Raw genomic sequence first — 12,021 nt, 5'->3', positions numbered from 1 at the left:
TAGCTATCTTGAGCCACTGATGGTTGAGTGTAGCTACAGGTTGGGATAGGTACTTTGTGAAGGCAGACTTAAATTTTACCATGTAGTCATCATTGGAGACCTCCATGGTGTGATGCAGGTGGCAGAAAGCAGGTAAAACCACTGAACTTGAGACATATGTCTCACCTACACCAAGCTCAGTCACAACCCTGCCATAGACAGTTCAAGAAAGTAATTATTAATCTACCCAATAACTATCAACTATAGAGCTTTTTGAAGAAAATGTAACAATACGTTAAAAAATAGTTGAATTTACCTGCATGGCTCAAGGACAGCCACCGGCTTTTGGAGTTTTACCAGCTCTGATGAAATTAATATGACTAGCTTGTGCTTTTGCTTGTCTAAAGCAGCAAAAACAGCCTCTTGATTCTTTAGTAGACGAGAAACCATATCGAGTGTTGAATTCCACCATGCGGAAACATGCTGCCTGAGTGCCTTTTTCTGTTGCCCCAGTCTTGTTTGCTCCTGGTGTAGTTCCTCGATATTAGCAGGACTGTCTGTAATGCATCTAATTTTGCTTGCTTTTCAGTGTCATGAAGCTGCTGAATTTTACCTAAAATAGTCTTTCGACACGGCAGTTGGAAAGCTGAATCACCTGATGCTAACTGTAGTACATTTTCTAATCCCCAATCTTCTACCACTGATAGTGGCCTACAGTCCAGAGCAATCCATTTTGCGAGAGGATCTGTACCTTTGTTCGATGTTGACTTACTAATTTTGGTCCTGAAGCCAGTCATTTCATCAAGTTTGGGATGCCGACAGCTTTTGATGGTACTTAGACTGATAGCACTAACAGCTCCCACAGTTTCTGTGCTCGTTACAACATGTTTTGCATTTAGATGGTACCGTAAGGTTGAAGTGCTTTGGTGGTATGCAAACTCCTTTTTGCAGTTTGCACAAAACCATGCTTTTATCAAGGCTTCCATTGCGTAGTCTTTTGAAATTAAATTTGCCTCTGATCAGTCCTAGCACTGCACTTTCTTCTGATTCTTTGTAGCTCTGATGTGTGCATCACTGTAATCAGTATACCAGGAAATCGTGCATTGACAAAAGTTCTTCTTTGCTTAAATGTGTTATTTTTTTAAGCGTATTATGTTTTTCAAATTAATTAATCACAATTAACACATTAAATTCCTACCCCTAATAAAAACATTCCAGTGTAGGTTTATAGTGTGGTTGTGTATATATGATTATAGTTTTGTAATGATACTTAGGGTGGTTTTATTGTGATGTGTTCAGTATCTGTGTTACAATGTTACTGTTTTTTAGGAGACATGTTTTGGTTGTGTCACATAAAGACATTGAGTGTGTATTGGGGAGGTTAGTTACCGGAGCTGGAGAGTGAGCATTAACTGCCCTGTTACTGTACCACCTTAATAAACCATGATGAAGGCAAAATGTCTTGTGCTTAAGAGTCTACGGGAAAGTTACAGTATATATGTTCAGTGCAAATAGATATACATGTCATCCAAAAAGCCACAACATCCCCCCCTGTGGTACCTAGAGGTACCACATCAAAGACCCCATGACCAAAGAAAAACAAAAATCGTGTAAACTAATGCGTGCGCTGTGTTTTGCTAACATATTTCAAAGCAAGCTCTAAGTAGAACATAAGAATTTGTATAATGATCGCACACAGCAAAGCATACTACATGCTACACAGTATCCCTAACAAAATACTCAAGAAACTTAAAACGAGCATAATTACAGGAAAATGAAAATAAGGCATAGAACATACCAGTAGACACATAATACATACATGGATTACACGACACCATATGTGAAATTGTAAATAATACAATTAAATAATTCCCAGTGTTGGATTTAATCTTGGTCAGGTGCAACTTCTTTTTCTGAACAAACTTCTCAGTGTGGGCTGTGAAATGCCCTTTGAAAACTTCAAGGTTGACATTTTCTGCAGTCAGCCTCAAATCTTACTTAATTTGATGACAAGAGGTGGCAGAAAGCCACCTCTTGTGACCTACGCCTGTTTAACCTTGAGTTGAATACAACGTGACAGCCTTGTGAAGGAGTTGGAGCTTCATCTGAGCTAGAGGCTATGGCAGCAACAAGCCCTGAGGACAAATTGGAGGAGTTGACAGGGTTGGTGAAATCTCTTATGCGGTCTCTAGCAGCCAGAGACCACAAGTGGGAGAAAGATTCGTTACGTCACGAGCAAAGGTGGAAAGGCATGCAGCATCAAGTTCAGCAAATTCAGCTACAAGTTAACGCTGCAATTGATAAGCCTGATCCACCAGAGGCGCCAGTACCCCCTACAAAATCTGAAGAACAAGAACATGGATTTAATGGTGAAGACATTCAAGTGGCCCACGGGTCCAGGTCTTCAATTGAACCGAAACTTTTTCCTCTGTCACCAGAAGATGACACTGAACATTTTCTGACCACGTTTGAAAGAATGGCAAATGTGTGTCGATTCCCCAGAGATGAGTGGGCTATTAGTCTGGTTCCCCTATTGACAGGTAAAGCCCGCACAGCCTACATTCTTATGGATTTAACAGACTCTGAGGACTATGATAAAGTGAAAGAGTTGTTTTAGTCCTGTTAGTTTGTGACTGCATGCACCTTAGTACCAAAGTTAGTATTTGTACCCAATTAACCTACTCACCACTCTCCTTAACAACATCACCAACTTGTCCCAAGCGCTGTTATAGAGAGAAAAGTTTACTTTTCTTTACGTAGCTATTAGTTTAGGAAGTATCTAGTAAAACTGCCACAAGATTACCTAGAGTAGCTCACTTAGCTAGCTTGTCTACCAGGTTGTCTCATTTAACTATTAAGGTGTCAATTTCCTGGTGACCAGGACATTTAATCACAGTCACAGCTTTAGGGAGCTTTTTGGAGAGGCAGCTGAGATACTGCCTCTCCATACAGTACACTACTGGGGCTCTGTTGGTTTCTCTAAGACCCTCTTTGTTCCTAATCACTATTAAGGCATATGACATGTGTGTATATATACTGAATTTGGATAAACATTACATCTGTTGTCTGTGGAGGTTCTCAATCATCCAGGTCATCGTAGTCTAAGGAGCTTGGAAACAAAAGCGTCTGGACTTATTTAAGTTTCTTGAAGACTTTTCACCTCTCATCCGAGAAGCTTCTTCAGTTCTAGGGTCAAATGGTGGAGAGTCCCAGATTTAAGCCCTGTGGCAGTGTCCCCCAAGAGGGACAATGGACCCCCTAATGATCCTCTACCTAATCACACAAGCCCAGGTGTGAAAACGGGTGTAGGTCACAATCAGCTAAGGACCTCGGAAAATCACATGATAGGGTGGGGCTAGGTTTCGCGACGAGCTCACCCGAAACCTTGGCTGATCTCAAACTCTCAAACGTAGTTTATCCTTGCATTATAAAGTACCTAGAGACAGTGGGTGTTGTGATTTCGTGCTGTTTAACCTTGAGTTGAATACAACGTGACAGCCTTTGTTTTTGCAGTAAAGTAGCCACTGACAAGCTAAAACGGCTGTATTGGACTAATCATACAAATTTTCTCAGGCACGCATGATTTTTCATTTTATAGAACATAATCATAAGAAGTTCTGCCATTGTTACATATTTGGGCGGTAGACTCTGAGGCAGACAAATTACTTCATACCCCATTTTCCTCAACTTGAAATAATACATGTAATTGGAATTATGTTTATATTATGGTTGGATGGCCATGATAAATATTAAGGCCTCCTGAAAAACAAATAATACAAATAGAAGGGTAAAAGGTCTGCTTCAACAGTTTCTAGCTTTGTATTTAATAAGTCAATATTCGCTCACCCTATAGAGGTTTAACCTCTTAAGCCCCAACGCCCCCGGTACCGGGAGCAAGAGGAGGAGATCACGTTTAATCAGTTATAACATGGGGTGAGAATTTTAAGTCCAGACCGAAAACAGGCCATGATTAAACGAGCAGTTCCATAAATGCGCAGAAGACTGCTAAACAAACTAAACCGAACAAGAAATTCTTCAGACTTCATGTAACCGGCTAAAGACAGGCTGGTTAGCTTCCAGAGCTATTACTGACTCCAAACACCAAGTTTCATCACGATCAGACCAAAATTCACTGAATGAGCCGCAAAAGAAGACCACAAAAACACATCGCGGCGCAAATGCGCTAAGACAGAAATTGGCTTACCGTCCCGATTTCCTCTGTCATTTTCGCCAGTAGCCGGTAGCCACGTGATAAACAGTAGTTGCCAGGCCTACCTAGCCGCATCAGAGCCGTTTTCCGTCAACAACCTCCATTTTAGACCCACCTAAAGACTCGTGACTGGACAGACGCCCAATGCAGTAAATTTGGGCCCACGTGGGTTTTGGCATTGCAACGACTGATTGGTTGACGTGACGTGAACGTGGCATCATTACTGCGATTCTATTGGCTCAAACGATTAAAAAGAGGTGTCAATCATGCAAATTGACGAAAAGAAACCAAAGTTACAGCCCCTCGGAGTTTAAAGGGCAGAGACCAATTAAACGCTCCATGCGCACGGCAGAAAAGGGCCATTGCCATGTAAATGTGTGCTTAATTCTTCAAAAATGTATTTAAAAAAAAAGCATTTTTAGGCCTGTTAATAAAATTAATTAATTTCTGCTCTTAAAATTCAACTAGCATGGTGTCCAATTGTGTGCCAAAATTGGAAATTTTTGTACAACGTCTGGATATTCATGTATTGACAGTGCTGTAATTTTTCACTGTTTCACTTTAGAAACACAAATCTTTGCACAGATGATGTTTATATGTTGGTTACTGAATTTCTGGAATGAAATGTGATCTGAGGCATATTTTTAAAAGGGTTATATGCTAAAAATTAAAGAAAAAAATTAGGCGAAATCTACTTACTTTTTCTGTGTTCCAGCCTCAGTAACTTTGACACAGTAATATCTGCTTCAATATTTACACCTCTGATGAAATTTCACAAATGTTAGCTTTATTTTGATGCCAAGATTGTAAAGACAGAGTTTGTAATTGCAGAGAAATAATCAATTAAATTTGGGCATTACATTTTCGAGCAGGAAGCTCAGAAACCCCCTTGGGGCTTAAGAGGTTAATCATGCTGCATTAACCCTGCCTTACCTTAATCTTCTCAGTTTGCACCATAAAATGAAATAGCAAGTGCCCGGTCAGACTAAATCTCCCTCCTCAGTGCTTCAAACTCTACCTCTGCACACTGTAACTAGAATAGAGTTATTTAGTCCTGCAGTTTTTGATACAGTATACATTTGGGCAATTTAAATACATCAAGCCACAGACAGCTGGACCATGTCACACACAGGAAAGAAAATTTTTGCCCAATTTCTCTAATTTGGGGATTGCTCACAGTTTTTATATGAGATGAACTTTTAGCCTCTTTCTCTCCAAATTATCTGATAATTTAGATTTTATCCTAAATTGTTCTGTTGGTTTATTCTTTGGCAGAGTTAACAATTTAGCTCTGGTAAGCTTTATGTATCCCCACCCCCCTTTGCTAATACAGTTGAGATAATGACAGTATGTGTCTATGTCTCTTTCTCCTCCACACTGCATTCATTCTTCTTTTTTCTTCCTTTTGAACGGAACTACAAATTGCTCACACACTGAATTGCACTATGGATGGTTTAGTGCTGCAAGTAGCATCCTATTAACTAATGCGTGCTATTAGCTTCAATACATGAGCAGAGGTAGCTGCCACTGGTCTAGATGTAGCAGCACTGAAAAAGATAAAAGATGGGTTAGTTCACATATCTGTATGAAGATTCATACCTATGCACACATTTGCACCTACACAGTTATATACATGGCAAGAAGATACCCAAGAGCCGCCTGACTACCGAGGACAGTGACGTCATCAGCGAGAGACCGGCGATCAGCATTGCGGAGCACGACGTCCAAGCAGCGTTGAGGACAGTGAACACAAGGAAAGCGGCGGGGCCAGACGGCATTGCCGGCCGTCTGCTGCGCTGCTGTGCTGACCAGCTAGCAGGTGTGTTCACTTCCATCTTCAACGAGTCCCTGGCGAAGTCTGTGGTCCCACATGCTTCAAAAGATCCACCATCATCCCTGTGCCCAAGAACAGCAAACCCTCATCCCTGAACGATTACAGGCCAGTTGCACTGACCTCGGTAGTAATGAAGGTGTTCGAGAGGCTGCTGAAGAACATCATCTCCTCCTCCATCCCATACACCACAGATCCTCTCCAGTTCGTCTACCGACCCAACAGATCCACAGACGCCATCGCCCACGTCCTGCACACCACCCTCAGCCAAGCGGTCAAGAAATCAGGGTAACTATATGAGAATGCTGTTTGTTGATTACAGTTCAGCGTTTAACACAATAGTGCCCAGCAGACTGTTCACAAAGCTGAGGGATCTGGGACTCAACAGTCGTCTGTGTGCATGGGTGTTGGACTTCCTCACTGGCAGAACTCAGGTGGTGAGGATGGGTAGATGCGTCTCTAACAGCATCACCATCTAGGGCTGTTCGATATAACGATATATATCGGATGACGATATAAAAACGTCTATCGTTTCATTTTACGCTATCGTTTGTTTCGTGGTGTCGCAAAATAAACTGTTTACGGCAATATTTTTTCATTATTTTGATGGTCACTGTAGTGGCTATATTAATTTCTTAAAATTCTCTCTTTCTCTTATATTTAATATAACCACACTACAGACAGACAAGCGCTCGTTTTTATGCGTTGTCGTTAGCAACAACGACGGTAAAACCACCGCATGTCCGCTTGTTTATTTTCCACATAAACCTTTCACAATAAAGCTCAAGATTGTGTTGAGACTTTTCAAAATAAACTGAATCACGTGAAAGATGCAGAGTATTTACGGATGAGAAGCAAAAAAGCCGTCAGGTGCTAAAAAATAAACCTTAGACTCAAACGTTAGAACAGGCTTTTCCCCACAGCACGCTGTGTGATAAATACTCACAAAGAAAACTGTGGCTGTTACAACCTATGTTTAAAAATGTATAGTTTCATGCATCAGTTAAAACACTCGACTCCAGGTACTCGACGCCCAGCTGGCAACACTTCACGCAAGTCGAGCTGCCCGAGATTCACAGAATTTACAGAAATTTTTTTGTGATTTATATCATTATCGGACGATAGATGTCTTAATATCGGGATATGAGATTTTGGTCATATCGCACAACCCTATCACCATCAACACAAGAGCGCCACAGGGATGTGCCCTCTCGCCACTGCTCTACTCCCTCTACACTTCAGACTGTGTGGCCACCCACGGCTCCAACACCATTGTGAAGTCTGACGACACAGTGGTGTTGGGTGCCATCTCCAACAACGATGAGGCGGCCTACATGAATGAAGTGAAGAACTTGGCATCATGGTGCCAGGACAACCATCTCCAGCTGAACGTTGGCAAGACCAAGGAGCTGGTGATGGGCTTCCGAAGGAGTCAGCACAGAGACTACAAGCCCATTATCATCAATGGAACTCCAGTGGAGAGGGTGCAGTCCTTCAAGTATCTCGGTGTCCACATCTCCTCAGACCTGACATGGTCTGCCCACATTCAGGTCCAGACCAAAAAGGCTAGGCAGCGCCTGTATTACCTACGACAGCTGAGGAAGTTCAGGGTCTCTCCAGAGATCCTCACGATTTTCTATACAGGTGCTGTGGAGAGCATCCTCACACAGAACATCACATTCTGGTTTGGGAACAGCTGTGTTAAGGACCAAAAAGCTCTTCAGAGAGTAATCCGTACAGCAGAACGCTGCTGCAGGATTGCTCTCCCCCTGCTTCAGGACACCTACACCAGGAGATGCCAGACTAGAGCAGCGCAGATACTGAAGGACTTGTATTTGCTTAATAGTTTACTAAATGTTTGAGGTGTGAAATAAACTGCAATGGAGTTTGTAAGCAAAATATGGGTGTGTGTGTTTGGAGGATGTGTTTGTGCAGGGGGGGGGGGGGGGGGGGGGGTTAGGTGGTGGGGGGGCATGAACATTTTTCTTGTGAAAAAGGGGGGCCTGGCAAAAAAAGTTTGGGAACCACTGTTATAGCATGTTATAGCATGACACGCTCCCCTTTTGCACAAGTCGAGGAGCGTGTCAGGTTTCATTTCACTGTGTGTTATACTTGTATAACTATGCATGTGACGAATAAAGAACCTTGAACCTTGAAGAGCAGATGTCTAAATTTCCAGTTTCTTTAAAAAGTATAGTGCTACCGGGGATCTTGAGTTTCATCAGTACCCCAGCTTTTAGCAAATCCCCATGGGTAGGTCTCATCCCTTCCCAAATACACACATAATCCTATGTGTGTATTTGTTCTAGTGTCAATAAGAGGCATGTCTGTGCCTTTTACCTATTAAACTGTTCCTAAACCTTCAATAATATTCTAATGTAAGAGTGTTAGTATTTTTTGCATATAAGGATTTAGATTGTTTAAATATTGTGGTTTGTGTCGCTTATATATTGTGTGTTTTATATTATTGCGCTTGTGACACACCATCGACCGGAACCAAATTCCTTGTATGTCTTTGCGCATATACTTGGCTAATTAAATGCAATTCTGAATATGTCTTTAATGATCTCCTGTCTAATGTTTACATGTGGCCTAATTCCTATTATTTGTGTCCTTTTCCTACGGGGAGAATAACACAAGGGGTGGAGCCCAGGGCTTTAAACTTATTAGTTTGTTGGGAGCATTACTGATGCAGCTGCTTCATGTGGTTCACTGCAGATATTATGGAGAGTTAGGCGATAGTTCTTCCCCTCTTGGTCTGCAGCTTATCCATCCTTTTCCAGGTTCACAAATTTCAAAGGAATTATGAATCTGGTATCAGCCACAGTCGATGTACTGAAGATTTCTCTTGGCAGTAAATTCCTTGTTGTTATGGTGCTGCCCACATACCTGTCAGAGTTCTTCAGGAACATCCACACAGGGAACATCTCAGAGTCAGATGATGTTGGCTCTCAGAGGACACAATATGTCGCTCCTCAGCTTGTTGATGAATACGTCAGCTGACTAAAAGTGTGTTTTAATACACTTTTCCAGCCCTCTGCCTTTACAGTCTTTCATTAGACTCAAGGAGATAGAGCAGCCTCTATCTCAGCTTCATGATTTATGGATCTTCCCTTGGATGCCCCCTTACTGCATGAAAGCAGTAAGGGGGCTTTCAGTGTTGCTCCTTCCCACAGGCTTTTGGCCTGCTGTCTTTCACTGGTGATCTGTTTCTCCCCCTCAGTTGGTGAGCTCCTTCATCTGTGAAGAGTTATTTCTTTTTCTTCATAGCAGGAGACTCGCTATTTCAAGTATGTGAGTATGTTTTTTTGTCCCACTTGTCTAATCACCCACACACTCTACAGCTCCTTAAACTGACTTCTTACATCTCTGACTTTCTCATGTTTTACTTCTTCTTCTTTAAGACATAATCACTTTTATGATATCATTTTAATTCCAATGGCTCAACTTTAGATTTTTCCTTTTTTGCAATTTAGATCCATGTGTTTTCTTTTTAATTACCAGCTTTTGCTGGAACAAAGACTACATCATTCCCTCCAATCGCTGCTCTTGTGCATCTCCAACCATTGCATGATGCACACTGCTTATTCAGGGAACTTTGTGCTTCTTACTGGCACCATTGATTTATACCATATCTGCTGAATTTTATTTTTCATTTAGGATCAAACGAGATGGTAGGGGCTTTATTATTATACAACAATTTTATGTTTTTCTGCTCAACTTTCCTGTAAAGTGACAAGATGCAGCTGTGGGACTGACCTCGTAACCATTCAAAACCCTCATTCCTGAAATAATTGCCCAAGAATTGCCATAATACCTATTGAACTTGACAAATTAATAGAAATAATTATTCAATAGTAATTTTGCATATGTGAGTTTTAATTGCATTGCATTTGCTAAAGACAGCATTTTGCAAATTATTCCTTAAACATATAAAGTGCAATTTATTTATTTATTTACTTTTTTGGGCAGTAAAAGTCACTCTGATGTTGCAGAACTCTCAAAAACTTAAACACTTCCTGCTTTACTCACACTCCGATGGATGCCTCAGAGAGCAACGTGGTTAGTATCTTGCCTAAGGATACTTGGCATGTAGACTCAAGAAGAGTGGGATCAAACCACCAACCCCCTGGTTGGTAGGTGCCCTGCCTCTATCACCTGAGCTACAGCCACCCACTTTGGCCAAAAGTGTTGTCTTTCAGTCAGCGACATGCGCGATTCATCTAGCCTGTCCAGACCAGTGTACCCTCAGATTCCCACTGAGTCCCAAGTCCCCACGTTATCCCAAAGGCCCAAGCAGCCTGTCCACCTACTAATTCATTTGGTTAACCAATTAACCAGTATCAACACGAATGAATGACTGGGTCTCCAGCGGTAACCACCTAAGGGGGGCGGTGTACTTCACTTTTCATCACTTCATCACTTCAACTTTCTCTACTTCACAACGCCTATTCTTCAGCTTCAACACATTAAAATAGAGGAAAAATGAAACCAAACTCCCCCAACACAGCCCTGGAGTCAAACTCAAGCACAGGGCAGAGCAGATTTTACATACACACACTCACATTCACACACACTCACACACACTCACATTCCTCCACACACATTACACACACACACTCACATTCCTCCACGGTTCACACAAGAGCTAGCTACAGGAAAAACACACACACATATGATGCAGCATTAAACTCTGCTCCTTCAGTGTCTGCAACTAACATTATTTCTTACAGTGTAAAACTTAGAATAACAGCGACCCTTTGATTAAAGTCCTTTTCAAGGCTAAGCGTAATCTACTTGGAGCCTGGGTAGGAACCCCCCTTCTGCACATAGACAACACCAACATTCTGCAGAAAATAACTTTGCTTACCTTGTTGTAGCGGCCGCTTGTGTCCTCTGATGTGCAAGGCTTTGGCATTCCAAAAGGCTCCCAGGAATCAACTTAATTCCTTGTCCGTTTGTGGTCGCCAATTTTGAAGCCAACATGACAACCTTCTGCCAACGATGTGGAGATCCAGCTTTTTTAGATCCAATTAAAATCCATTCACTCAAAAAGATCCTCTGGAAAAAGGGCATAATTCTTGGAATAGTGTTTAATACACGGAATCATATGAGCAGCAAGAAAGTACATACACAGAACAGCAAGACAACACATAGCAAAGCAAGTAAAGCAAACCCTGGGGTGTAGAGCCTTAAGCACAGACAGCAGAGCCACACAGAGACAGACAGAAAGAGAAGAGCCCTGGGGTGTCCTCTGGTCCCTCATTATAGGGACCAGTAACCTCACCCACTGCTGCTGGGTAACTTTACACTTGTCCTCCAACCAAAAACATCAGGTGCAGGGTCAGGTCCTGCCCAAGGGCCGGTCAGGACTCTGGCTAAGGGCCATCCACAGAGGGGCACCTTTTGATTAACCTTTGCTTTGGCTTGTCACAATAGGTTACAATACGGGCAAACGTCGCACATTAATCCTAATTATTAAATCTTACAGCAAGCAGTATGCATAAACAGGTGCCCATACAGCAAGTGGCATAATCTTATGATAAACATGAATAATATTTGACCTAACTATATAGGTTGAATGCTTAACATGGTGATGCTCATACACTGTAAACCCCAACAGTTTACCTGACATATAAAGTTTGTGGATATAACAATTGAAATTTCTCACAAAGTTGAAACAACCTAAAACTTTTCTGTTCTGTTAACAATTCAAACAGTTATAATTGTACATGGCTTAGAAGTTGAGAGTAAATAATGCTTTCTTAATTATGATTTTTGAGTAAATGTTTTTTTTCCGAGCTCCGCATTTGTACGTCAACTATGTCATGACGTTTTCTCTCTAATCTGAACGACGTTGACAGAAAATTCTGTTCAATATGGCTGCCCTTCTCGAGCGACTGGAGAGCACATTTGGAGAAACTTGTAAGTAAAACAGAACCTTCGTTATGTTTTTTTTTTTTCGTAAAAAAGCAAGTATATTAATATGTTGCAGCCAATA

This window comes from Pelmatolapia mariae, linkage group LG1 (assembly GCF_036321145.2).
Source record: "Pelmatolapia mariae isolate MD_Pm_ZW linkage group LG1, Pm_UMD_F_2, whole genome shotgun sequence".
NCBI classification, from domain to species: Eukaryota; Metazoa; Chordata; class Actinopteri; order Cichliformes; family Cichlidae; genus Pelmatolapia; species Pelmatolapia mariae.
Note: the sequence above shows the minus strand (reverse complement) of the source record.